Consider the following 13,989-nt stretch of genomic DNA (forward strand, 5'->3'; position numbering starts at 1 on the left):
TTTCTGGAAACAAATTAAAAGGCTGCTTCCAATTTGAATTTCTATCCCTAGACCTAGTTTTCTGACAATAAATGCCAATAGCACCGTTGTAGACTAATCATCTAGTCTTATTTCTAGTGATACTCTTATCCCTATACATTACCATAGGTTTTCATTAAGTTAAAAGATTCTATTCTTTGACTTGTTCCTGATGATCAGTTGCAGTCATCTGGTCTCTACTTCTCTCAGAGAGTTTAATTCCACTACAACTTTTTCAGCCCTATACTCTATCTATAGTAGTCATAACAAAAGAGCTTTCCAAGGACATTATTTCATAGTGAAGCATTTTTAAAGCCATAATTGAAGAGCTGTCTCCTGGCTCCTCTTGAAAAGTGTGATTAGGGAAGGAGAAACTAATAACTTGTGCATGATAGTACCAATTCAACATTCCCACTCTCTGAGACTTTGGACTCTGTCTTATATAGTTTAGCAGTTTTAGTTCAGCAAGATTGACAACCTCTGTGAGCCTGTTACATATGAAGAATCTCAGAATCCAAAATAGTGACAGATACTGACTCATATTCACGTTAAAATTTGAGAATATTTGACATTTTATTTTCATTGACTTAAAGTCACTTTTTGGTTCAAGTTTCTGTCAAAAAGCCTTGAAGACAAAATTCTCAGTCATATTTATCCCAGTGCTGTAAGAGATAGTCACAAACCATGAAAGCAGATGGAAAACCATCATGACTTTCACTAGCCTTTGTTCCGTGTGCTCTTTCTAGGGCCAGTATATAAGTGCTGCAGTAACTTACCAGTCAGTGAAGCCACTATGTCACCACAGTAACTAGAATCTTCAGTCATTTAGTCCCCTGTCGCCTTGTCTTCAAGCAGTACTTCATGTAATATCATTGCATGGATGGTCTACTGGTCTCTATTTGCTCCAAGTTAGGAGGCAATCCATGTACTCTTCAAATGTGTAAAATCAAACATCTCAAAAGTCTGTTTACAAGATCTGTTTCATGGATTACCTGTGACAAATTATATTTTGGTCAATGCCCAAGAAGCAAATAATTACCTTCTAAAAATATCATTGAAAATGACTTAATGAGTGAATTCCTTTCAAAGGTATAGGCAGGGTTAGGGAAAACCAGTGAAGCATAGTTAAACACCTTGTGGTAGTAGAATCAATCTAGTATCATTCTATACTTCAAAGATTAGGAGAGTGAGCAATTATACACACCAGGTCTAAATTAACAGTGAAAATCATTAACACCAAAAACTGTTGTGTATAGTAGATAAGCCATGTGATATATTAACCATCTCTTTATCCTCTGATCTCCTGCTGTGCAAATCATTGAATAAGGACGAGAAAATAACAAGAGAACAGGTTTTTTTCATTCTAAATGAATCATTCATGATTAAGAGAAAGGTGGACAGCCCTGGATTGAACTATAGAAGGCAAAAAGGGAATATCCAAGACTAGTTATACATACTCCAATGTTTTCATTTATTGAACAATTAAACTCTATTAATCAATTTTAAAGTCTTATGTTTTTCAGACTTAATATTTATTTCTCATTCTTTTTTAGATATTGATCATTTTACAAGTTAATATCCTGCTTTATATGCATGTCTATATTAGATATACTTATATGAAATTCTTGTGTTATATTATTAATTCTATTAATAGTTAAATGTTAGTCAACCTGTTTTATCTATTATACATTAGTTGTACCAAAGGGGTATCTGAGATTTTAGCTAATGAGCTCACATTTTAGTAGGCCACCATTAACTTTGTAATTAATAAATATTATTCAAAAGTTGAAGGACGGAGTCTTGACATGCTTATCACCTATCCAGTGGGGTAAGAAGTATTTAAGCATTGTTTAGGAAGTGTGTTCCAGGCATCAGAGAATCTTTGCTAACTACCATACCAGGCAAGACCTCTGGATTAGTGCTGTGACTGAATGTATCCCCTCCAAAATTCAGGCACAGAAACTTTATGTCTAATGTCATAGTGTTCAAAAGTGTGGCACATGAGAGGTAATTAGGCCATGTGAACACCTCCCTCCTCAATGGAATTAAGAATTTTATAGAGGGGTTTCACAAAGTGCTTGTTTTTTTCTCATTTGCTGTTCTGCTATATGAGGACACAAAATTCTTCCCCTCCAGAGGCCACAGTTACAAGGCAGCATCTTGAAGCAGAGAGCAGCCCTCACTAGACAACACAACTTCCCCAGGACTTGATCTTGGATTTTCCAGCCTCTAGAAGTGTGTGAAATAAATGTATTTTCTCTATAAATTACCCAGTCTCAAATATTTGGTTACTTTAGCACAGACAAGAGTTTTTCTTTAGTAACACAAAAAGCAGAAGTGAGATTAAACAATGCCCTTAAATTTTAATAAATGGGATCTGGCTTTCAGGAGGATGAAATGTAAAAATGATGTTTAAGGTCAGCACCTGTTGCATCAATTCATCATGACAGGGATGTGTGGTGTTCTGATATTAACTCTCAGACACCAGCCTTAGTAGCTACACATAACTATCAAGAGGAAGTTAATAAATATTGCAAGGAAGTGTGGGGAAGGAAAGACAGCAAAAGGTTAAATTTCATTTACTTATTTCCAGAATTCATGGTTAGAAATAGCCTCCATCCCTACTCTCTATATATGCAGTCTTCCAAGAATTCACACCAATTCAGGTTTAAAAACTACTTAAAATATAATTTCCATAAATTTTAATAAATTCAATGGGGGCAATAAATACAGAATTTTACAGGTCCATAGAGGAGGCATGCCTAGCACTGACTAGGAAGATCAGGCAATATTACTTTGAGGAGGAAACCTATAACTGCAGCCTATCCAATATATGATTTGCTCCCCATTGCCCTGCTGTGTTCAAATGGTGCTCTTCACAACCCAGTACATGATTCAGGATTGATTTTTCCACACAATAAAAAACTTTAAATTGGTAACCTCTGCTTCTATTGGAACTATCCAAGAAGTTTATGACTTGGAAAACATATGGCTCTCTGTTGGCAGAAATTCTTCACTTTATTCCTATTATCTCCATATTTATAAACACACAAGTGTATCTTGAACAGATAAAAATACAATTTTCTTCACAGGGCATGTTTGCTGCTTTCAGTTTAAAATTTTTCAAAGTGTATTTTTATGGAAGACAAAGTCCCCAAATAAAGTAATTGTGTTATCATTTCCCAAAAGATACAATTTTCTCTTTCTGTTTTTCTGAAATCAACTCTATTTCTGACCCATCCTTGTTCTTACACAATCTTACTACTGATATTTGTTGTCTTAAAAGTGACCTTGAAGTCCAACATTTCCTTTAGCAATAGGATGATATGCAGCAGTCCTTACATCACTAACAGTCCTATAAAAATGTCTCAACCTCTACCCCATTTGCTATACCACTTAGGATTATTTATAATATAAAATCTACACAAAAACAAACAAACAAAAATCATATTGCATTTGGCATGGGTATCCTACTTAATACACATATCTGTCATTGAGTGTTTTTTAAAACAAGTTCACACCTTAACAGGGCTTGAGAACATTATCATACCGTGATTAATTATTTTAGTATATGTGCTGCTGAAGCAAGCACAGATTAATTATTTTAAATAATCTCTTCTGATTCTCTCTGTCTCCCTCCACCCCTGCCTTTACAAGGAACCATTAAATGAGAGTGGACAGAAATGAATCTTCTGACACACAATATAATTAGTAAAGAGGTTATATAACTTTAATGTAATCCTTCTTTCTGTAAATGTACATATTTGAGTTATGAATAAAGTTTGCTGTTTGTAAAATATCTAGTACATCCCAAGTGCTATGCTATGTGGTTCCTTCACAGTATTGAGTTGGTCAGAATTGGCTTTCCCAGGACTGCAATCCCAATTTTTATATTTTCAGAGATATTGTGAGCTGTTATGAATCAAGTTGATTGAAATTAGTCAGGGTGGGAGTATTTAGCTAGGGAAATCTTGAAGATTATATACCAGCACACTTTTTCTGGATAGTTGTTAAGTATTTACCAAACATCACTGTATGTATGTATACAAATAAACAAACATACACATGTATAGAGTCACGTGGTGCTGAATGATACAGGTATATTCTGGGAAATGCATTGTTAGGCAATTTAATCACTGTGAGAAAATCATTTTACTTGCACAAACTAAAATGAATAAGATATCACAAGGTAATATAGTCTTAGGTTATCATTGTCACGTACACAGTTTGTCACTGACTAAAATGTTATTTGGTGCATGGTTGTGTGTATATATATATATATATATATACACACACACACATATATATACATATATGCATATATACACACATATAGATGGCATGTATATTTATAGATCTATTATGTATGTTGCACGTATGAATTTGTTTTAAAATCCTGACAGCAATATTGTCATTTTTCTATTGTTTTTGTTCCTTAAGAAGAAATGGTGATAATTTTCTTATGTTGCTTCTTCATGAACAGATATCTCATCCAAAAATTGTTATTTTGTAAACATTTACTAAATCAATTCATTAATTGAACTTTAAACATAGATTTTCATTCAATCTAGAAAATTTATAAAGTTTTCTTTGGAACATGCTCCTTGAAGTGAACCTACAGAAATTGAAATTTCTCATATTTGTACATGTTTTTTGAAGTGATGAATATTATTAGGTAAGATAACAATCATTGCTATTTTCAGTCTTCTTAGAAGTTACTAAAAAATCCTTAGAAAAATGTGATACTGATGGACATTATGAAATGGTAACAGCCACTTTGACCACAACTGGGAAATCAAAAATGATTATTCTGAACATAAACACTAATGAAGTCAGGGAGACTAACCTTGAAATAATGTGAATAGACTGTAAACAAACAGAATAATACAAATAATTCAAGACACCTTCATAAATAAGTTAGAGGTAAGGTTAAAGCAACATCAAAATGCCAAATCTAAAGAAAAATTGCAAACCAATAAAGTACTTACACTTTATTATCTTTTGTTTAAGTGGATCTACAAGGAAATACTGAAGAAACTAGTTTTGAGATTTTAGAAGTTACCACTCCTAGTCTAGTCAATTTCTATTAAAACGTTTTGCCTTTTTCTTGAACATAGCAACATATTTGAATAGAGTCCTTCTGTCTCAGGAGAAAAAAAAAACTATTATGTATTTTAATTTAATATTTGTATGATTAGTAAATATAGAAAGATATCAAATCTATGTTGCTTCACAAAGTATGTAAAGAGGCGAATCAAATCCAATAATGGAATGATCTCTGTTGGTATCCATAATTATTTTTACAACACTAAGCAAGGAAACGCGATTGTATGAGTTTCCTAAATCTACAATAACAAGAAGCATAGACAAGGGGGCTTAAATCACAGCTTTCCAGAATAGAACCCATAGATCAAGATGTCAATAAAGTTGATTTCTATTTTAAAATATTTATTTATTTTTCAGTAATACTTATTTTAGTTGTACACTTTTATAAAGCACAAACACATAATTCAGAGCAATTAACATTTCTATATTTTAAGCATGTTTCAAAGGTTTTTATGAAAATATAATAATTGTACATATTCAGGAAATATAGTGTGATATTTCATTACATGTACTAATCAAATTAGAGTAATTAACATTGACATCTCCATATCATTGCTTTGTTATTGGAACCTTCAAGCTTCTCTGCTTTAGTTTTTCCTAAAATGTATGATAGGTTATTGTGAACTATAATCACCCTGCGGTGCTATAAACCCTGGAACCTAGGCAAGGTTGACTTTATTCTGAAAATGCTTTTTTGGCTTCTCAGTGGTTTTCTGCTGCCAGCATCTTTTGCTTTGTGTCTATGTGCTAATCTCTTTGCAGAGAGAACAAGCTATATTTGATCAGCTCAAACCATAAGACCTCGTTTTAATTTAACTATCACTCTAAAAAAAATTTGCTCTCAGGCTGTGGATTAAGCTCAGCGGCACCGCACCTGCCTCACGAGAGCAAGGTCATGAGTTCGATCCCCGGTGAAAAAACAAAAAAAACCCAAAACCATTTTCTCTATGTTGATAATTCACTACTTATTTTATGAGCACTTTAAACATATTTATAGATAAGCTACAAATTATGCATTTCTGATTGGTTTTCTTTAAACTCAGATTTATATTTTCAAATATGTTTAATCTACTTTAAAGAATCCTGAATGTCCTTTTAACTGTGCCTAGAGTAAAACTGTAAGTATGATTAAAAACGAAAAGCCATATATTTTACTGCTTGTATCTATATATTAAGCAGCTAAAGACTATCAGGTAATATTTGCAAGATTTGCTTATTATATTATACATTATATAATTCTGTAATAACCCCAGTCTTCTATGTTGTGAAAACATTGAGGATCAGAGGTTTTTATCTTATTGACCATCATAATCATATATCTGATATTGTGATGGTAACAACATATTGGATAGAATAATAAATAAATAAGTAATTACACCACTTCAATAGAAAAATTTCATATCTCTCATTATTTTTCAAGGATAGATTATTTGAGTTTTCCATTAGAAAAGAAAGTTTTTAAATGCACTATCAGGCAATTTCTTAACTAGGAATTTTTTCTGAGAGCATCTCTAATAGATGACCATAATTTCTTCAAAAGAAAAATTATTTATATATTATTTTTCTTTACAAAAGTTATAACTGGTTAAATTAATAATTCAAAGATGTAAAGGTATGTCCAGTCTAAGGATGATGATTTTCAAGATTCACATGGTAATTGAGTGGATAACTAAACACACATAGAGAAGCCAGGTGTTTTCTTAAAATTTCTATATTCTACCATGTTTCACTTCCTCCTAAAGCAAGAGTTCAGTTGCTTCACTAACCACTTCCTCCTCTCTTCATCCTGATATTTGTTAGGCAGTGACTCAAACTAATATTGTTTTTATTACTCACTGCGATTTCCCATTATTCTAAAGCATATTGTTGTCCTCAATAGTCACTACATTTATCACAATTCCATTTTGTGGTATGTTACAATAAACAATTATAATAAAGAAAACACTTGATGTGATCATTGTGAAAGTCATAGGAATATATTCTAATACAATAAAATTCCATGTATCTGATACAATCTTCATAAAATAAGGATCTTATGATAAAGCAAAAGAAATAGAAATAAGCAGTAAAGGGTACTGGATTTCTTTATTATTGATAGCTATAAATGGATATGAACTACCAGTTTTATAGAAAGCAAAAGTAGTTTTTATTCAAAGCAACAATTTTGCAATTCACTCTACAGAACAATTTTCAGTGCAGAACCCAAGGTACAACTTGTAACCTCATCTTTGAATAAATTGCTAGAGTAATAGAAATATTGTAGGTAAATGAGGACTGGTTTTTCCATTTATTTGTTATATTCGATTTATAATTGAAATGGTTATTTTGGTCACATAAAGAGTTCTTTCTCTAGTTGCAGCCATTATTAGATCACTCTGCTGGTAGCAAATCTCATCTATTGTTTGCAATATTGTCCTTCAAATAGTCAGATGCAACAATCTTCTAACTGGTAAGCATGAAGTTATCATAATCAAAATTTAAGTATATCATATGTGATTATTTGCTTTTACTCTGATGAAATTATATAATTCCAATCCATTTTAAAACTAAATGCTTTAAAAGTCACTTCTAATTTGCAATAGGAAGGCAGCAAAGTATATGAAAGAATAAAGATATAATAAACTTCATTTATAAAACAGTAACAATGAATATTTTATTAGTTATTCAATTTTGGCCCAAGAAGCATTGACATTTACACTACAGGGCAAGGGCTTCTTATAGCCCACGGGATTTGGGGTTTGAGGCGAAACAAGAGGAAATTCTAGAATCTTAACAACAATTCAAAGTAATACCAGAAGGCCAAGATTTAAGATCCTTATTTATTCTGTGTTTATGTAGATGAAGCATAAAATGTAGTAGATAAAAATTCAAAACGCTAAGTTCATTTAAATCAAGTATCAGATTTAAGAACGCTGATCTAAAGACATTTAAAAACTATATGATTTGTACTTTATATATAAAAAGCGTTCCTTAAAATTTACCAAAGTATCATACTTCACTATAACAATATAGAACAAATGCCTGAAATTTTGAATTTCCTTTAAATCTCTAATAAAATCGTAATTGCAGGTCTCTATCCTGCATTGAAATTTTATGCAGTATAGTGGGACTGAACAGTATAGTGAACTTTATCAGTTTTATTTCTGATAGACCGCCCTTGTCCTCAGAATGTCATTTCATATAAAAAGCTATTCCCAAGAAGATCTCCCATAGTGTGGGCTGAAAAGATTTTCTCAATTTATCATTTTTGACTCATAGCTCCTTACTGAGGACACAGGTGTGTACATCCACATCCCTTCAACATCAACATTCCACATGTTAGCACATGAGATCAGATTTTAAGCTCTTGCATGAATTAGAATCTCCATAGAAACTTAAGTGTTGAGATTTTAAGGAAAATAAAACTTGAAACCTCTAAGAATTAGAAATTTTTGAGACATTATGTAACAAGCAAGGTATAAATAATTTCCTCTGATCATTTTAATGAATTCTTACATCCTTCTGAAATATATCTTTCTTTACATAACTCACCAACTGGTTTTGCATGTGCAGAAAATATATATCAGGTTAATTAGCCTACTTTCAAAATATATATATTATGGAATTGAAGGTAGATATATTTAGTCTTGTTTAAATGTTGTATAGTGTATAAATGTATTGAAAACCATGTTGCCCAATTAATGTGTACTGTTTGGTTTTCCTATATTAGTTTAAAACCAATTATTTTTTTTAAAGCTGCAATTAGCACTAGAGTAAGATTTTCCTTCCAAAAGAATACAAATAATAAATATTAGTATTTTGCAAGCTTCTTAGAGTGTTGGTTTGTGGAAAAACAAAATGCTTTATTCTAGGAAATATCTCTAGTAGACAAAATCTTTAGAAAAAAATTCAGAATGTGACTTTAAAAAGAATGAATCAGGCAGTCATTGCAGTTTTTATATCCCTGATAGAAGGCTAATCAGACAGTAGGGGGTCCAGATGTGGTGCAATATGAAAAATGTACCAGTTTGTACCAGTTTGTAGGGTTGCACTAAAATACTAGTTTGTTGGGTTCTTTTAAAGAAAAGTGAAGGCTAAACCTGTTCATGTGTTTAGAGATTGCTTTTAATTGCATAGAAATATGTAAACAGAGAAAAAATTAAAGTAAAATTATATCTTAAGAAAATGAGCAGACAAAACCAGATCCTTGGTTATTCTGCCAAGGACTCATTCTCTTTAATAAAACAAGGGGATAAAAAGAGGAGAGAAGATGGCTGTCGATTAGATTTAAAATGTGACAATCACAGCAACCTGGTATCTGTAAAACCATAGTGAAAAGTCATTTTTTGAAGATGTACACATTTGATTGTGTATGGGGAATTACATAACCCTCAAAATGTATTAATTATCTTAATAAATATATAAGAAACACTCATGTTTTGGAGATGAATATTGAAGTTATCTGGGATTAAGATGACATGGGGTCTGAGAGTTGATTTAAGATGCTCTGACAAATATAAAAGGAGAGCATTAAATAAAACAAGTGTAATCCAGCTATGAAAATTTTCAACTTTAGTAATACATATATGTGGGAATTCATGATGCTAATCTCTTTTCGTTATGAGAGAACATTATAAAGATCATCCAAGTTTAAATACAGTTTGTGTTAAAAATGTATTTATCCTCTTTCAGAAAAAGTGACCAACCTTTAAGCATGTTTTGGGAGTGATGGTTTTGTGTAAATTCATATATCTATTAGTTCCTATAATTTCCAGTAACTTTGACAGTGTCACTTACTCAATTTGTCCCAAGGAACTCAGCTGATAATGAATGAATGAGAAACACAGCCTCCAGTTCCTACTTAGATTTTGATGAATGTTAAATACAAAGAAACAAAAAGCTAATATAGAAACAAGACAAATGATATTATGTTGACCAGTTTACTAGACATTGTCCTGGCAAAGCTTTATTTTACCTTAAAATATTTTGTTATCATATGGCTTTGAGAGTTTATAAATGTGCCAAAGTATGACAACATCCTGTGTGTTGAAAGGCTTACATAAAAGAATATGAAGAGAAGTGAATCTGAGTAATGTTATCTTTGCCTTTACTTCACATTACAGTGCTGGCTGAAAAGATAAAGCCTTAATATATGCATATTACATGTGATTTGTGTCCTCTTTTTCTTAGGTAATGTAGTTAATGTCATCGTTATAATCATAGTAACATCCAATTCGCAAGGTCCACAAAGGAGGCAAAACTTAGCCTGTTCTCAGGGGTGATTTTTTTTTAAGAAAGAAATTATTGTGAGCCAAATAAAAGACCTATCTACTGAACTCCAGGGATATTTTATCTTAGGGAGCTGATATGCTTCCTTATGCAGAGTGGACACCTTTTATTTGAGAGAAAGGTCGGTAATATTTCTCTCAAGTGTACACTTCTGGTATAAAATTTTATCATCCTCTTGTGTTGTTCCTGTGTGTTAATATTAATAGTAAAACTAAATTTTAGGGTTGAAGATACTAGTCTAATCCCAATTAAATAATAATTTCCATAGGTATGTGTCTTAACTGAATTTCCAGTATAGATTTTAAAGGGTCTTGTAAATGTTACTGACTGGCTGAAGGTAATAGAGATTAAGTAACATTTCATTCTACTTCATTTGAAAAGAAAATCATTGTTATAGGTCTACATCTTCTGAGTATTGCCTCTATGACAATGCACATTTACAAATATTTCAAAAATATTGTAATAAAACTCATAATATCACAGCACAATTAAAATATTGAAATGTGTTAATAAAGATAGAGTGAAGAGATCTATCTATCTATCTATCTATCCATCTATCTTTCTATCTATCTACATAAATCAACTGTTGTTTTAAGCTTATATTGAATTAGAGTAACTGGATATATTAGACATGCATCAAAAATAATTACTTCTAGGGTCGGGGATTTAGCTCAGTGGTTTCGTCGCCTGCTGCGCAAGCGCAAGGACCTGAGTTCGATCCCCAGTACCAAAAAAAAACCCAAAATAAAATAATAATAATAATAATAATAATAATAATAATTACTTCTACTTTTCCACATGTGCACAAGGCTGTTTGAAAGCAATCATATTAGAATGAAATTGTGGAGATTTTCCTATGAAAATAGTTATGTTATCTAACTAGTGAGCCAAAACAATAAGCCATCTTTATATCTTCAGGAGTGAGATTAAACTAGCCAATAAATTATTAAGATTTGGTAAAGCAAAATAGGAATACCTGTCACTCTGTCAACAGAACAGATGGTCAGTAGATAATTTCCAAATAGTCATTTCCTAGAAAGACAAAAATTGCCAATTTGACACTTGGCACACAGAACTATACATGTCTTGTGTAAAGAGATCTATATAAGTCATGGGAATAAAAACCTATTTTCATGTCTTTGTTAAAAAAGTCAATTACATTTTTAGTAATAATATGAATTTTTAGTATCTGTCAGGAACTTAGCTTTTCAATTAATGTGAATTTGGATAAATAACACATTTTATTTTGAAATGGGTATTGAATCATTGGTATTTATTATCCTTTATACCATTTTGGATCTTTAAAAATCCATGATGTAAAGCATTCACTATTTCTAATGATAATTGGTTTTTGCTCTTTCCAAATATACAATTTTAGGTACTTTCACAGAGTTACAGTCACATAGAATTCAAGATAATATTTTTATATACTGCATGAAAAGTTTAATTAATTCAAACTGAAATCCAATTAATTTTTCTTTGAAAAGATAAGAAGCTCTAAAGAGGTCTGTAAATCCAAAAAATAAGCATAAAATTTATTACTAATAAAAATATACATTATTAATTTTACTTATTGATATTAGGTGATCAAAATCAAATATCACATATTTTTATGTTCTGCATTTAATAATATATAAGTGGTAAAATGCAAAAGCAAATCTCCCCAGCACACTTAAAACATAGCTCTATTTCTAAAATATAAAAATATGCCTTTAGAAATTTTTCTCTGGATATATTGTTTGAGATATTTTGTAGAAACACAATACTTAACAACTAATAAAATAGTCACTTGATAGTATTTGAATTGGCTGAATTCTAACAAATTTCCCAAGTATACTTCAATCTGTCCATAAAAATCAAGAAATGTTGTCTGGGATACACAAATATGATCATGTGTTTGCCAAAATCTTACTGATACTTTGTTCTTTGTGAATTTTCTAAAAGTTTTTCATTTTCATGTCAACAAAAGAGTTGCAAATTACAACATCTTCATGTCATCATTTCTAAATTGCTCTTATAAACTTTAGCTCTCTTACTTTTGCTAAACTGCATGTACCTTTGAAGCAATAATAACCTGGCTTCTTTTTTTGTTGTTTAAATACCAAACGTTTACTGTCTTTTTATGCATGTGCTAAGCTGACCTCTTTATATAAATAAGGCATTTATGGAAATTATATAATTTTCTCCTATAATCTATTAACATGATTAATTATATTATTAGACTTCCTAATATTGTACAATGTTCTAGTCCTAAAACATAATGCAAATGATCATGATGTATCATTGCTCAATGTGTTTCAGATTGGTTCTATTATGATTATGTTTTCATTTTTCAATTATCTTATTATGTTTATTAACTCCTTCCTTTCATATTTCTTTTTCAAATATTTCACTTTGCATATTTAAACTTGGTTCTTTGTTTGATTTCTCTTAATTTTAATTAAAATGCTTACAGATACTTCCAACAAAATTTTCTTAAATATTGCTTTAGCTTGGGCCAGGGATTTAGCTCAGTGGTTCTTCCACCTGCTTCGCAAGTCCAAGAAACCACGTGCTATACCTGGTACCAAAAAAAAAAAAATATATATATATATATATATATATATATATATATATATATATATATTGCTTTAGCTATATCCAACAGGATGTCTTAAGAGTGTTCACTAATGTTTTGTTATATAATTTAGAAAAATTATTAAATTTCCATTTGTGTATGAGTCAAAGATCCATCAAAAAATAAATCCACCATAAAAATAATAGATAAATTAAATATTTTAGAAATTTTACCTTAAATACTGGAAGTGATTTTTTTTTAAAAGTAACTGGAGGATAAGATAGTCACTAATCAATATTTGTAAATGAAAAATATAGGCAGAAAAACAAGAGCTTAAAAAAAATGTGAGAAGGCAAGCAAGACCAGTGGCCAAACTGGGCCTTGAAATAGGTGTTGGGGATAATTCTTAATTTTATTTAAACTGATAAAAAATAACACAGAAGGAATTGTGCATGTTAATGTGATAATGAGATGTTTCAAAGTAGGTATCCCTTGTGCCACGTTTAAGTCAGGTTAAGTATGCCTATCTTTTCAAATATGTGTCATTTGATTATGGTACAATTTTCAAGAGCTGCGAGTGCTAGAGAGCTTTCCCTTTTATTGAATCTCTTGTGTGGATGAGTGCATAATAATAGGAATTAGGGGTTCAGGTTTGGGAGATAAGAGATGGAAATTGTTGATAAGAATCAGTGAGAATCAGTTTTCAGGGAGCCAAGTTGGGCTAGAGGCATAAGAGACTAAAATTTCTCACTATGTCACATAATGAATGGATCATAGTGGTTCCTTCTTTATCTCCTCCTTCCAAACTTCACAAACATTCAATTCTTGGATGTTTACTTCATACTAAATATTTTCTTTTAATTATTTTATTCTTAAATTTTAGGTATACAATACATTTACATATCTCATTGGGAACTTGAAGCTTTACATGATGCATCTTGGTTCTTATTTTTTTCTCATTCTCAGCCCTGCTTTCACCCGCTCCACCCTTCCCTATTTACAAAGACTTTGTTTCCATTTTTTTCATTTCTCACAATTTT

The sequence above is a fragment of the Heterocephalus glaber genome, unplaced genomic scaffold (assembly GCF_053883595.1).
Source record: "Heterocephalus glaber isolate CG9 unplaced genomic scaffold, H.glaber_assembly_v1.0 deba00001553, whole genome shotgun sequence".
Lineage (NCBI taxonomy): Eukaryota > Metazoa > Chordata > Mammalia > Rodentia > Bathyergidae > Heterocephalus > Heterocephalus glaber.